Source organism: Gigantopelta aegis, chromosome 13 (assembly GCF_016097555.1).
Source record: "Gigantopelta aegis isolate Gae_Host chromosome 13, Gae_host_genome, whole genome shotgun sequence".
Lineage (NCBI taxonomy): Eukaryota > Metazoa > Mollusca > Gastropoda > Neomphalida > Peltospiridae > Gigantopelta > Gigantopelta aegis.
Genome location: NC_054711.1, coordinates 396,282 through 409,742, shown reverse-complemented (window position 1 = coordinate 409,742; position 13,461 = coordinate 396,282). Strand labels below are relative to the sequence as shown.

At 37.1% G+C, this 13,461-nt stretch overlaps 1 protein-coding gene across 1 annotated transcript in view; it reads left to right on the top strand.

The window, feature by feature from the left end:
• The first annotated feature begins 6,667 nt into the window (after positions 1-6,667).
• Positions 6,668-13,461, top strand: part of LOC121387469 (dnaJ homolog subfamily C member 13-like) — a 179,263-nt gene continuing 172,469 nt past the window's right edge. The window contains exon 1 of the mRNA XM_041518594.1: positions 6,668-6,764. The gene's annotated coding sequence lies outside the window, so the exon portion shown is untranslated. The remainder of the gene's footprint in view (positions 6,765-13,461) is intronic.

Sequence of the window (13,461 nt, the reverse complement as noted above, 5' to 3'; positions counted from 1 at the left end):
AAAAAAACCATATTACACTCGTAATGTAGATCGCCTCCTTACATACTTTTGTCGAACTAAACTTTTCGCGAATTCCTTTTTTCCTTCCGCAGTTAAATTATGGAATAATATAACGTCCGATATTAGGAATTCTTCATCGTTAAACAGATTTAAATCAGAATTAAATAAATCAGACCCAATTGTACCGTGCCAGTTTTACGATGGTGATAGAAGGCAACAGATATTACATAGTCGACTCCGCTTGGGAACTAGCGATCTAAATGGTCATAAATTTGCAAGACACGTAAGTGACAGTCCATTTTGTACTTGTGGACATCTTATTGAAGATGCAGTACATTTTTTATGTTATTGTCCACTATATAATGTAATTCGTAATACTCACCTGTCAAAATATCACAATCTTAATTGCAAGACTTTATTATTTGGTGACCCAAATTTTAGTACCCACGAAAATAGTGTTATATTTAAATCTGTTCAAGACTTTATAATTAATAGCAAACGTTTCGATAACTAACCATTCATTATTCCTCCTTCTCCCTTCCCAACTGTGACTAAATAATATCATACCAACTATCTATTTTTATTTTTCCTTTCTTCTCTCTCTCTTCCATTCTTCTCATCTTAGCTAATTTGAATTTATTTAAATTATTATACTATTTCTGTCATCTTGATGTATCAAACTTGTATTTATAAATGTAGGGAGAGGCCTTAATATAGGCTCTTGCCTGTTGGCCAATCCCAAACCGCATTTTGACGGCAATAAATATCGTTTAAAACTAAAATATGTGTCGTTTTGAGACGGCCCCTAGAAGACGGAATGGCTGAGTGGGCGATCATGTGACGCATCGTCACGATATAGGTCGGCTGAATGTGGGTGCTGTCGGGTTTCTTTCTGTAGTGTGTGTATTAGTGATTAATATCTGAATTTCTTTTAATCAATCAACTCGAAAATGATCGATGTAAATGTATTTGACGTCAAACATAGGATTGTTGTGGTATTAGAGCGGTAATCTTTGCCAACTTTTTGGTTGTCGGGAATTGCCAAAAAAATACATAGCTTGGTCTCTGACTGTAATGAGAGCGTATTTATGTCCAAATGTCCGTCTAGCTCTCTTACAGTCAGAGTACTCGGGCTACAGTATGCCTAGCCTAATGTCAGCCTTTAAGCGCAACAAAATATTTTCAAAACTGTTCATAATCTGTTTTAAAATGGAGACGAAATGGATTTGTACAATTGTGTTTACCGAATAGCAATAAATAAAATGTTAGAATACGTCTATTCTTTTTTATTTATAATTGTGTATACAATGTGGTTGTGCTAGTTTATTCTCGATTGGGTGGGGATGAAAGATCTAGGATTTATTTTAGAACGGACTAAAAGTATATAATAATTTGTTGTGAATGTATACTGTAGATAGTATCCACGACTAACAGTATATAATAATTTGTTGTGAATGTATACTGTAGATAGTATCCACGACTAAGAGTATATAATAATTTGTTGTGAATGTATACTGTAGATAGTATTCACGACTAAGAGTATGTTTAACAACACGACAAATACATCGGGTATTGGGTGTCAAACTATGGTAAATGCAAAACTGAAATGATGAACGACATCAATAAAAAAATACAAGATGAATAGATAGTAACCACGTCTAAAAATATATTATAATTTGTTGTTAATAGATAGATAGTAACCACGACTAAAAGTACATTATAATTTGTTGTTAATAGATAGATAGTAACCACGACTAAAAGTATATGATAATTTGTTGTTAATAGATAGATAGTAACCACGACTAAAAATATATTATAATTTGTTGTTAATAGATAGATAGTAACCACATCTAAAAGTATATCATAAATTGTTGTTAATAGATAGATAGTAACCACGACTAAAATAAATAGTAACCACGACTGGTAATCCAATCACGCATAACCGGCCTTACCACTGTAGTAGTTAAGCCAGCGGTCTTAAGGCTGGTAGGTATTGGGTTCGCCCCCCGGTATTGGCTCCCACTCAGTACAAGTTTAACGATTCAAAGGTAGATGTAAGACTACTGTGTACACCGACTTTTATCTTACTAAGCACTAACAAACTAACTGCTAACAAACTAACTGCTAACCTACTTTCCTAACCCAGTCCAGATAGCGGAAGTATGTACCCAGGAGAGCCCCAGAAGGCAGGTACTTGTAAGTATATAATCTAATGCATTAGCTAAACCCATCCCCCATAAACAAAAAACCCCCCCACAAAAAACAGCCCCCCCCCCCGAAACAAAAAAACCCACAAAACCAAACAACAAAACCAAACAATAAAAAACACACACACACAAAAAAAAAAAAAAAAAAAAAACTACAACAACATGGAATGTCAACATGTAGATTAAAACATATCTTTTCATAATTATCTCAATAAATTCAAAATTGCCACATTTCGTAAACAGTAGAATTTGTCCTGAATCGTTAGCAGACAAATATAAACTTACATCGATGTCTAACGATGTTTTTCATCGTTTTAGATGAAGTGACGGGCTTGACAGCTGTGGTGGCAGTACTCATCGTGGGTGCTACCAGTTGTCCCGTGGGGCAGGATAAGCTCACACGAACACCTGATGTCATCAGTGTTTTTACAGTGATTCATGAGTGCATGTTACCACAGCTCTATGTATTCCAACGAGTTCTGCCCTGTGCTAATTTGGATTTAATAAGGAATCTGGGAGTGGCAGTCCTCTTTGTTGCGGTGCTAGAAGGGTGAAATTTCCAGTACAAGTTATTCTCGGGAGTGGCCGTCCTCCTTTAGACGTAACACTAGACAGAGATTCATGGAACCATCCACTGTTTTATCAAAGGCCCCTTCGACTGACCACTATGCACACACACACACACACACACACACACACACACACACCGACACACACACACACACACACACATCAACACACACATACACACACCAACACACACATACCAACACACACACATACACACACATACATACACACACATACACACACACTCACATACACACCATGGGCGGATCCAAGGGGGGGGGGGGGGGGCAGGGGGACGCGTCCCCCCAAAAAATTGTTCAAGTGCCCTCAAAATGTCCAAGTGCCCTTTTTGTTTGTAGAATTTTTTTTTTTTTAAGTAAACAATAATTATATTGTAGATAAATGAAATCAAGATTTTCGTGTACATGCGCAAGCTTGCAGATATGTGTCTGTGTTATTGAGTCTCAATGGGGCCCCATTGAGGTTCTAACGCGAGTGACGCCAATTTACTTCATTATTGCTAGTATATTATGACGTAGAACTGTAGGAATTCATATTAATTGTAAATATCAAAACTTGTAGTAAGGTGCCCTTTTGACGAGTCAATGTGCCCTTCTTTTTTGGTCCCCCCCTAAAAATATTTCCTGGATCCGCTCATGCACACACATACACACACACACACACACACACACACACACACAATAGACACACACACACACATAGACACACACAGACACACACACACACACACACACACACACAGACACACGCACACACACAACACACACACAGACACACACACACACACACACACACACACACACACACAAACATAGACACATTTGTCAAAGATCATCAATATTTACGGCGGTGTGAACACCATGTTTGGAGGCAATGTCAGTGGGGGCAACATCGTAATAAATGTGGCTCAGCCTAAAAGTCCTGTTGTACCCCTAAAACGACGAAGAATCATTTTCGACAGTGATTCAGACTCAGACTGAACTTGATGGAAGCCCTTAAATAGGTCAGTGACGTAGATAGGCCTATGTCTGACAATGACGTAGTACTCGGCAAAATGCCGCGAAAAGTTATTTTGAAAAATTTGGCTATTGTCAATTATTTTATTATAATTTCATTGTTTATATATAAAACTGTTAAATTAGTATTAAATTGTTTAAATAGCTATAATCTTTGTTTCCGCTTTTAACCTAGTTTCAGAAAGCATAGATAACCTTCAAGGCGTATTGACAAACCGATTATCAGCTGAGTGATTGACATGTACATGTATTCATACGTCATAACAGATTGTTACTTCCGAGTGTTGGGGTTTTGTTTATTAATCATTTAAGTGGAAAATAAACAAAATTGACAGTGATATGATAAATAGAATTCGTCACTCGTATTTTTTAATATGGGAAATATCAACCTCGGCCTGTTAATCTGTATTTGTCTCGGCAGAGCCTCGACAAATACAGGTTAACGAAGCCTCGGTTGATATTTCCCATATTAAAAAATACTCGTGACGAATCCTCTATTTATATATATATATATATATATATATATATATATATATATATATATATATATATATATATATATATATATATATATATATGCAGTGACGTAACGAGGAGAGGTAGCACGGGGGCAATGCACACACACCATCAAACCTTTTTTTTTTTTTACTGTCTTAAATTTGATAAAATCATACATACATACCATGTACATACATACCATGTACATACATACATAGTGTGGGTTGCCCCCCCCCCCCCACCCCCACCCCCCACCCTATAAAATCCTGGCTATATGGTCTTGATCTTGGATAACAGTTTCGTCGTTCAGACGGCGCAATAATTTAATACAGATTTATTAAATGAAACTTACATTAATAAAACACATAACTTAGAAACAGGGCGTAGGTTTGACATTCTGACAGAAGACAGAATATATAAGATTTGCAATACTGGTTTTATAAAAAGATGAATTTCATTTCATCCTTGTATGCCCTGGTGACTTAAGAAGAAACGTTTTACCAAACTATTGACTTATAAATCTTCTACTTAAGAATATTGTGCACCTGTTTCAATCTAAAAAATACTTAACCATGAAAAATCTAGCCATATACATTAAGAAAGCAATGGACATACGCAACAAAATGCTGCAGTATTAGTATTAATATAGAATTATGTATGAAAAAATAAACGTATTTGTGTGTCTAGATATACATGCATGTATATATAGTGAAATATTAGTATGGACACTATAATGTATGATATGTTTGCATATACAGGGATATGATTTTTTATTTAAAATATAAATATATATATATATTTTTTAAAATACTAAACTGGAATATTTGTCATGTTTGTAACGGAGCAAAATAAATGGTAAGTACGACATGTACTTGTTTATATACTCTACACAGGCGTAGGAAGGTGCCAAAAAGTGTGTGTAGGGGGGGGGGGGGGCACATCCATATGTATACATATATAAATACATGTATAAATATATAAAAACCATCGCTGCTACTAAAAAGTGGGGGGGGGGGGGGGCACATGATACTCTGCACCCCCGTGCTTCCTACGCTACATGGGCGGATCCAGGAAATATTTTTAGGGGGGGACCAAAAAAGAAGGGCACATTGACTCGTCAAAAGGGCACCTTACTACAAGTTTTGATATTTACAATTAATATGAATTCCTACAGTTCTACGTCATAATATACTAGCAATAATGAAGTAAATTGGCGTCACTCGCGTTAGAACCCCAATGGGGCCCCATTGAGACTCAATAACACAGACACATATCTGCAAGCTTGCGCATGTACACGAAAATCTTGATTTCATTTATCTACAATATAATTATTGTTTACTTAAAAAAAAAAAATTCTACAAACAAAAAGGGCACTTGGACATTTTGAGGGCACTTGAACAATTTTGGGGGGGGGGGGACGCGTCCCCCTGGTCCCTCCCCCCCCCCCCCCTTGGATCCGCCCATGCGCTAGTGCTGTATTCAAACTTGAATGTATACCATATTTATATATTATTTAAATTTGATCCAGTGATCAATTATCATGATAATCGATAATTGATCGGGTTGGCTCAGCCGATGTGATGAACGATTATAAAAATCCATCATCGATTGTGTGGGGAAATGTTAACTGATGAAATGTAAATATGTTGACGCTGGTGTTTCTTTTCATGTGTACATGAAGAAATAATATATTAAAATAGCTTAGGTTAAATTAGCGATTAATAGGATCTATATCGGTTAACACGACAGTAGGTGTATGGTTTTTGTATCTCATGTCTTCTTATGATCATGTAATTATAACCGATTGTGTCACTGAAAGTTAATCGGTTGGAGCCAACAGCTTATAACCGATGATCGATGATGAAATTCCGATAGATTCCCAACACTAGTGTGTTACAGTGTATGCAACTCAGTAAAATAAATGTACTGTGGGCTGAGGTTGAATACACATTTTTGTATTTGTATTAAATAAAAAACCTAGTAAATATTTAGATAAAAAAGGGTGTTTTTTTTCGTTATCATTTAAATACCACATGATCTAATGGAGTTTCCATAATATTGATTGTCATCAATCCGAGGTATGATTCGTGTCACAATCGAGAAGTTCCGATTGTTAGGAGTTCAGGATGGCGAGTGCTCGCAAAACATTTTACAAGTACCATAGTTTATTATTATTATTTTTATTATTATAATTATTATCATCATCGTCGTCATCGTCATCATCATCATCATCATTAAAATATTACAATCATTTGATACAAACATCAGTCGATTGACAGACGCAAGCGCTCACTGTCTTCTGATGGTCCGAATGAAGAGCATCCTAACATCTCGCGAGAGGTGGGAGGGATTTGATCATGATGCGCAGACTCAAAGGCGGAAGTAACGAAAACATGGCAGGTTCTGCTAACATGGAGTTTAGTTTCGCCGTGTAAAACAGAATATTTGTCAGGTAGATTATGCAAATGCACATAATTATTTATTCCCAACAAGTAGATATTGATTACATATATTGTCATTCTATATTAATTAAGTAAAACATATCATCAGTTTCCGTTAGAATATCTCGAAGTTTTGATTTCTGTGTTTGTATTAAAAATTAAAATAAAACATATTCTGGTATTTTTATAATTATCTCCACATTCAGGGTTAGGGTTAGGGTTTGTAAAGCTAATGCTGAGCATACAAGAAGGCCGAAATGCGCTATCGTTGACGTCCGACTGTTTAGTTTGTAGGTTTGTTGTGGGAAAAGCTCCAGTGTCTAGTGGTAGTCTTGCATCAAAGTTCATAGTTTTCCCTTGTACAGTTGTTACTGTTGTAGCAATAGCATGAGCCTTTTGTATCAGTGATACTATCACATACTGCCTAATAAATGTAATATTAACTAGGTAAAACCTAAAAGCAAGCGCAAGTGAGATACATTATATATGCTGTATAATGTTAAATGTGTGCCCATGGGCGTTCAGTTCCTGGTGTATGGGTGATTAGTTAATACCACTCGATGCAACAAGTCATGAGTGTATGCTGTATTGTCGTATATACTATATAATATAATATATTATATTATATTATAGTCAATATATGGGCCATTCCATGGTAATGATTTAAGCCAGGACGTGACAACAATATAACATATGCACATGACTTGTTCCATCGAGTTATTGTATAAAGCAATTGTCATGACGTCCCATTAATTGTGTCACATTGTTCGGAGGCTTCCACCCCTCTTGAAAAGTATTCCATTAAAAAAAAAAAAAAGAAGCAAAATGGCAGTCAGCAATTTTTTTTTGAAGCAATCTTAGCCTACGAAATCGTAAAATCATCGTAAACTATGACGTCACTATGGTGTGTGGTGTAGTGACGTCACAACCTAGGATGAATTTACGATTTCGTAGCACTAAGATGGCTTCGACAATATGGGCCAAGCGATCTCAGCAAAGCTGATATAGCATTAGGTGACATGGTTACAATTTAGTATGTGAAATCTGTATAAGGCCGGAAAAAAACGTGACTTGTTTCCTATTACATGCTGGAAAAATATAGGGTAGGTAGGTAGGAAAAACATTTTATTTTGGAGAATAATTTTATTTATGGATATTATATAGAGGTGTTGACTATCGGTATCCAAAATAACTTCTGCATGTATAGAAACACATTATTCATCATTGTCCTTTGAATTTGACTGGACAATCACGATGAAAAATACATATTTTTCTTTTTACCCGTCTCCGTGATGTGGTGGTTATACTATAGGCCAGTCAATCTACGACTTGACCCACCACAAATTGCAAGATTGTTAAAGTGACATTTTTTTGAAACCTTGGACCCACCTAAGCAGGCATCGAAATAAGCATTGTGTCTGGTAACCCATTTACAGGTTACCACAAAATATAGTCTGGTAACCTATAGGTTTCCACAACTATATGAAAGTTAGAATTGAATTCCTGTTATTACGACGCGGTCGTTCTGAAATTGTAACGGTGCGCGTGAACATCGGTACGAGAAACGAAATCAGGAAGTAAATTTATCTAGTGGGCGCTGCTTAAACGCGGATTGCCAAAATTGCTTTGCAATTGCACAAGTGCGCACGAACATCGGTGCAATTTTGTACGAGAAAACAAAACGAGTACATAAATTCATCTAGTGGATGCTGCTTAAACGCGGAGTGACTTGCGCGTGAACATCGATGCAATTCCTGACGAGATAATAAAACGCAGAAGTCCTGAATGCATTGCCTGGTTTACGCTCGGAAACGAAACTACTGTTCGTTGAAATTTTTGTCGAGAATGAAACACCGTTCTCGACTTTTCTAACATGTGGTAACCTCCCGGTAACCTGAACGACCGTTCTCGACTTATTTCGATGCCTGCTAAGTAACATAGTAAAATTATACTAAAAAATAATGAGTGGAACATTGTGTTTTTTTCAGTTTCTAAATGTATCATTGTGTATCTTTTTGTGGGTACCAGACGTTTCGCCCCTCAGCCAGTTCGCCCCCATATAGGATGTCAGTTCGCCCCCACGTGCATAACCAGTTCGCCCCTACAAAGGTACCAGTTCGCCCCCAGTCAGTTTGGGTCAAAGATCCTAGCCTGGAAAGTCATGAACTTTTTATATTGGTCATGGAACGGTCTGAGTGTAATAAAGTTCTGTTCTGATATATCCATACGTGTTTGTTCTGTGTTGAATACGAATGCCAGGCTAGGCAGGTCAGGTCAGGTATAGGGTTTTACGTGCACATTCAGAACAAGCTGTTGTAGTGCACGCATCTTTTTTGATGTTCATGGTTACTAATTAGTGGCCAAAAGAACCCCCACAATAATCCCTCAGTGAGAATAATGCTCACCAGAAGAGGCCATATCGAATTGCTGTTCAAAGCCCTCTTAGGTGTTAGCCGAATATGCATAATCAGCATCAAGGTTATGTAGCTGATTAACCATTGTTTTATTTCTTTCTTCTTAAAACAGATCATATCTGGCAGGAATGGATGTTTTAATAAATGTTGTTGATGTGGTTTGTGAATTTGTGAAAAAATGTCGGTGTCTACGCTTATTCAGCACCCTACGTTTAATTATATCTGAAAAAAATAACAGTCCAAATTGTGAAAGGACAACAACCCCTCCCCTCTAAGAAAAGAAACACACGCAACACACACACACACAGACACACTTTAACATCCTCTAAAGAAACAGTACAATAATTGTTTAAAAGTAACAACTAATTGGGGGCGAACTCACAAATATTTGGGGGCGAACAGGCAAACAGTTGGGGCGAACTGGCTGGGGGCGAAACGTCATGGGTTCCCTTTTTGTAGTAGATTTGACCATATTTATAAAACATGCTTAATAACAACCCTTATGGTATTTGGTATTTAAAAAATGGAAACTCATTTGATTTTACATAATTCATGGGTGCTGAATCCAAAAATAAATGTTGCCAACTGATCTTTTGATTATTTATCTTTAAAAATTCAAGATGGCTGCCAAATATATACAAAAACAAAAAATCTAATATCCAGGATTTTATATGGGGTACATTTATAATATTATAGGCTATTTTTATGTCTTTTGTATCAGATAATTAATATTTGATACATCTGTGATGTTTAAATTAACCAGATTACAATAATTCCAAGATGTAATATCTGCTTTTAATTGGGGTACATTTATTATATTAGTGATGATTCCTATTTAGTTTATATGTGAAAGAATTTACTCTTAATACTGATATAATGTTGTAATCTGATTACAATAATTTCAAGATGGCCACCATGCATCTATCAAAGCAAGAAACAATTACATGTATATATAATTGAGGTACATGTATACTATCATTGGCCATTCCTAAGTATTGTATCTGATTTAATTGATAGTTGTTATTCTAATGTCTTATCAATAATATCTTACCACATCAGATGCTTAAGAGATTTAGTGAAGCAAGCGATGATTTCAGTGTCAGATACTCACAGATTTAGTGGTGGCAAGTGATGTAGATTTAAAAAACTTCATTTACTGTAGAATAAAATAATCATATTTAAGAGTCCCAGTATGTATTTTTTCACATCATTATATTATAAAGTCAGTTACCAATCAATCTTCCATCAGATCATCACTATTTGCACAAATGCCTCTATAATTACTGCATGCCATCATGCAAGGCAAACCAATACTGCGGCAACTGCAGCGCTTGTTGGCACAACCCCCTTTGCAAGAACATCTCACAAGTTTAAGAAGAGACTCCGGTGCTGCTGCCAAGTCTAAATGTATGGGGATCATCCTCCCATCAGAAATGTTCCAGTTTGTGCCCTTTCCATTCTTGAACCTGGTGAAACACAGAGACGATGGTATTCATTTTGGTAACTGGGAATGTGGTTGGAGAACACGTGGGTGAAGGGAAGATTTGGTTACAGCTAACCTTACTAATCTTAGTTGATCCAAAGTATCTGATGATCTGCCTTTGTTGAAGCAAACAATTGCCTTTTCTCCTGCTGCGATGATTTCAGATGGTGTCGAGTCTAGTTTGTCAAAAACAATGGCTTGTTCAAGGAGTGTTGCATTGCCCATCAAAAGTTTCAGCCCAAGCCCTTTTCCAATCCCAAACAATCTTGATGTTGTGTCGCAACCCAGCAGTGCAAAGAGAATTTTTACAAATGCTTTCACCAAACACGTCTTGCATGGTTCCAATATTCAGACATTTTCTTGGATTTAATGAACCTTTCTTTGGTTCTGGCATGAAAAACAGACTGTGCACTGCATTCTTGCTATAATAGTAACACATTAGCACCAATAAGTCTGTATCATCACCAACAAGTACAGTCTCAGATTTACTGGTGACCCCCAACAGCTGTCTTCTCAATGAGTAGATCTGCATCCCCACTGGCATTAATCACTTGACAACCACACTGTTCCAATCTCCCTCCAAGCATATCAATGAACCACTGCTTGGTTTCCTTGTTTTTTAGAAATTCTTCTTTCTGTGAAAGAGATTTTCATTCCCTTGTGTTCTCCTCTCCTTTGAGGCGTACCATCTTTTGTGGAAGGACCATCCTGGTAGCCATCAAACACAACAATGGCCTTCCCATACTTCTTACTGACATAACTGGTGTAGCGGTCAAAGATGTTTTCGTACGTTTCACTCGATTGCCATGGTATTCTTTGTAAGAGTGCACCGCCATCAAGTACATATTGGATGTATCCAATTGGTTTGTTTATTTACCATAGTTTGACAGCCAATAGCCGATGTATTTTTCCAATTGGTTTGAAGCATCTCAGGGTGACACACCGGCCTCGGTGGCGTCGTGGCAGGCCATCAGTCTACAGGTTGGTAGGTACTGGGTTCGGATCGCAGTCGAGGCATGGGATTTTTAATCCAGATACCGACTCCAATCCCTGAGTGAGTGCTCCGCAAGGCTCAATGGGTAGGTGTAAACCACTTGCACCGACCAGTGATCCATAACTGGTTCAACAAAGGCCATGGTTTGTGCTATCCTGCCTGTGGGAAGCGCAAATAAAAGATCCCTTGCTGCCTATCGGAAGAGTAGCCCATGTAGTGGCGACAGCAGGTTTCCTCTCAAAATCTGTGTGGTCCTGAACCATATGTCTGACGCCATATAACCGTCAATAAAATGTGTTGAGTGCGTCGTTAAATAAAACACTTCTTTCTTTCTAAGGGTGACAAGGCCCAAATTGTTACGCTAATACTGGCTTGTTTACTGGTAACAAAGTATGTCTGTATTCAAACAGTGCTGCTGGATATGCACATAGTTCAAATCGCAATGCATTAGCCAATTCCCACTGCAATCACAAGTCTTTGAAAGAGCAATTGCAGTGACCCAAGCAGGGGAATTGGCTAATGCAAGACGTGTTTGGTGAAAGCATTTGTAAAAACATTCTCTTTGCACATGCACTGCTGGGTTGTGACACAACATCAAGATTGTTTGGGATTGGAAAAGGGCTTGGGCTGAAACTTTTGAAGGGCAATGCAACATTCCTTGAACAAGCCATTGTGTTTGGCAAACCGGACTCTACACCATCTGAAATCATCGCAGCAGTAGAAAAGGCAATTGTTTGCCTCAACAAAGGCAGATCATCAGATACTTTGGATTAACTAAGATTAGTAAGGTTTCAAAAAAGTTAGCTGTAACCAAATCTTCTCTTCACCCACGTGTTCTTCCACCCACATCCTCAGCTACCAAATACCATAGTCTCTGTGTGTTTCACCAGGTTCAAGAATGGAAAGGACACAAACTGGATCCTCTTGAATGGGGTTGGAAAATATTTGATGGGAGGATGATCCCCATACATTCAGACTTGGCCGCAGCACCAGAGTCTCTTCTTAAACTTGTGAGATGTTCTTGCAAAGGGGGTTGTGCCAACAAGCGCTGCAGTTGCTGCAGTATTGGTTTGCCTTGCATGATGGCATGCAGTAATTATAGAGGCATTTGTGCAAATAGTGATGATCTGATGGAAGATTGATTGGTAACTGACTTTATAATATAATGATGTGAAAAAATACATACTGGGACTCTTAAATATGATTATTTTATTCTACAGTAAATGAAGTTTTTTAAATCTACATCACTTGCCACCGCTAAATCTCAGTGGCAACTCAAAAAAAAGAGTTAAGCGCAGACACTGACAATGTAACACGAGTAACCGAAATAGCTATTTTTTCCTCTCTATCCTTTATTGCTTGTTACGTGAAACATGACGACATGGATATATAAGAAATTGTAATGCGAGTAACCGAAAAATATGTAACGCGAGTTACCAACATTCTATTTTAATAGTGTGTGAATAATGATGCCAGCATACTTTTCACTAACACCAAGTTACTTTTTGCTGCCACTTACTGTCTAATAAGCCTAAATATATATGTGCAATTCCCTGGTTACTCGCGTTACATTTTTACCATACTAATTCTTGTGGTTTGCTCAGGATTAATAATTATACATTCAACACTCATTTTCTTTATTACATTTTATTAGTTAAATAATCATTGTATATTATAAAAAACGAAAAAGGAAATATGATGATTAGTTTTCTTACTGTGAATCTGTAAACATCGGTTACAAAAAAAGGACACGACAAAAAATGAACACTTAAAATCCAAAGTCTTCTCATACTGTAACAGTTATGATAAAAGTGGAT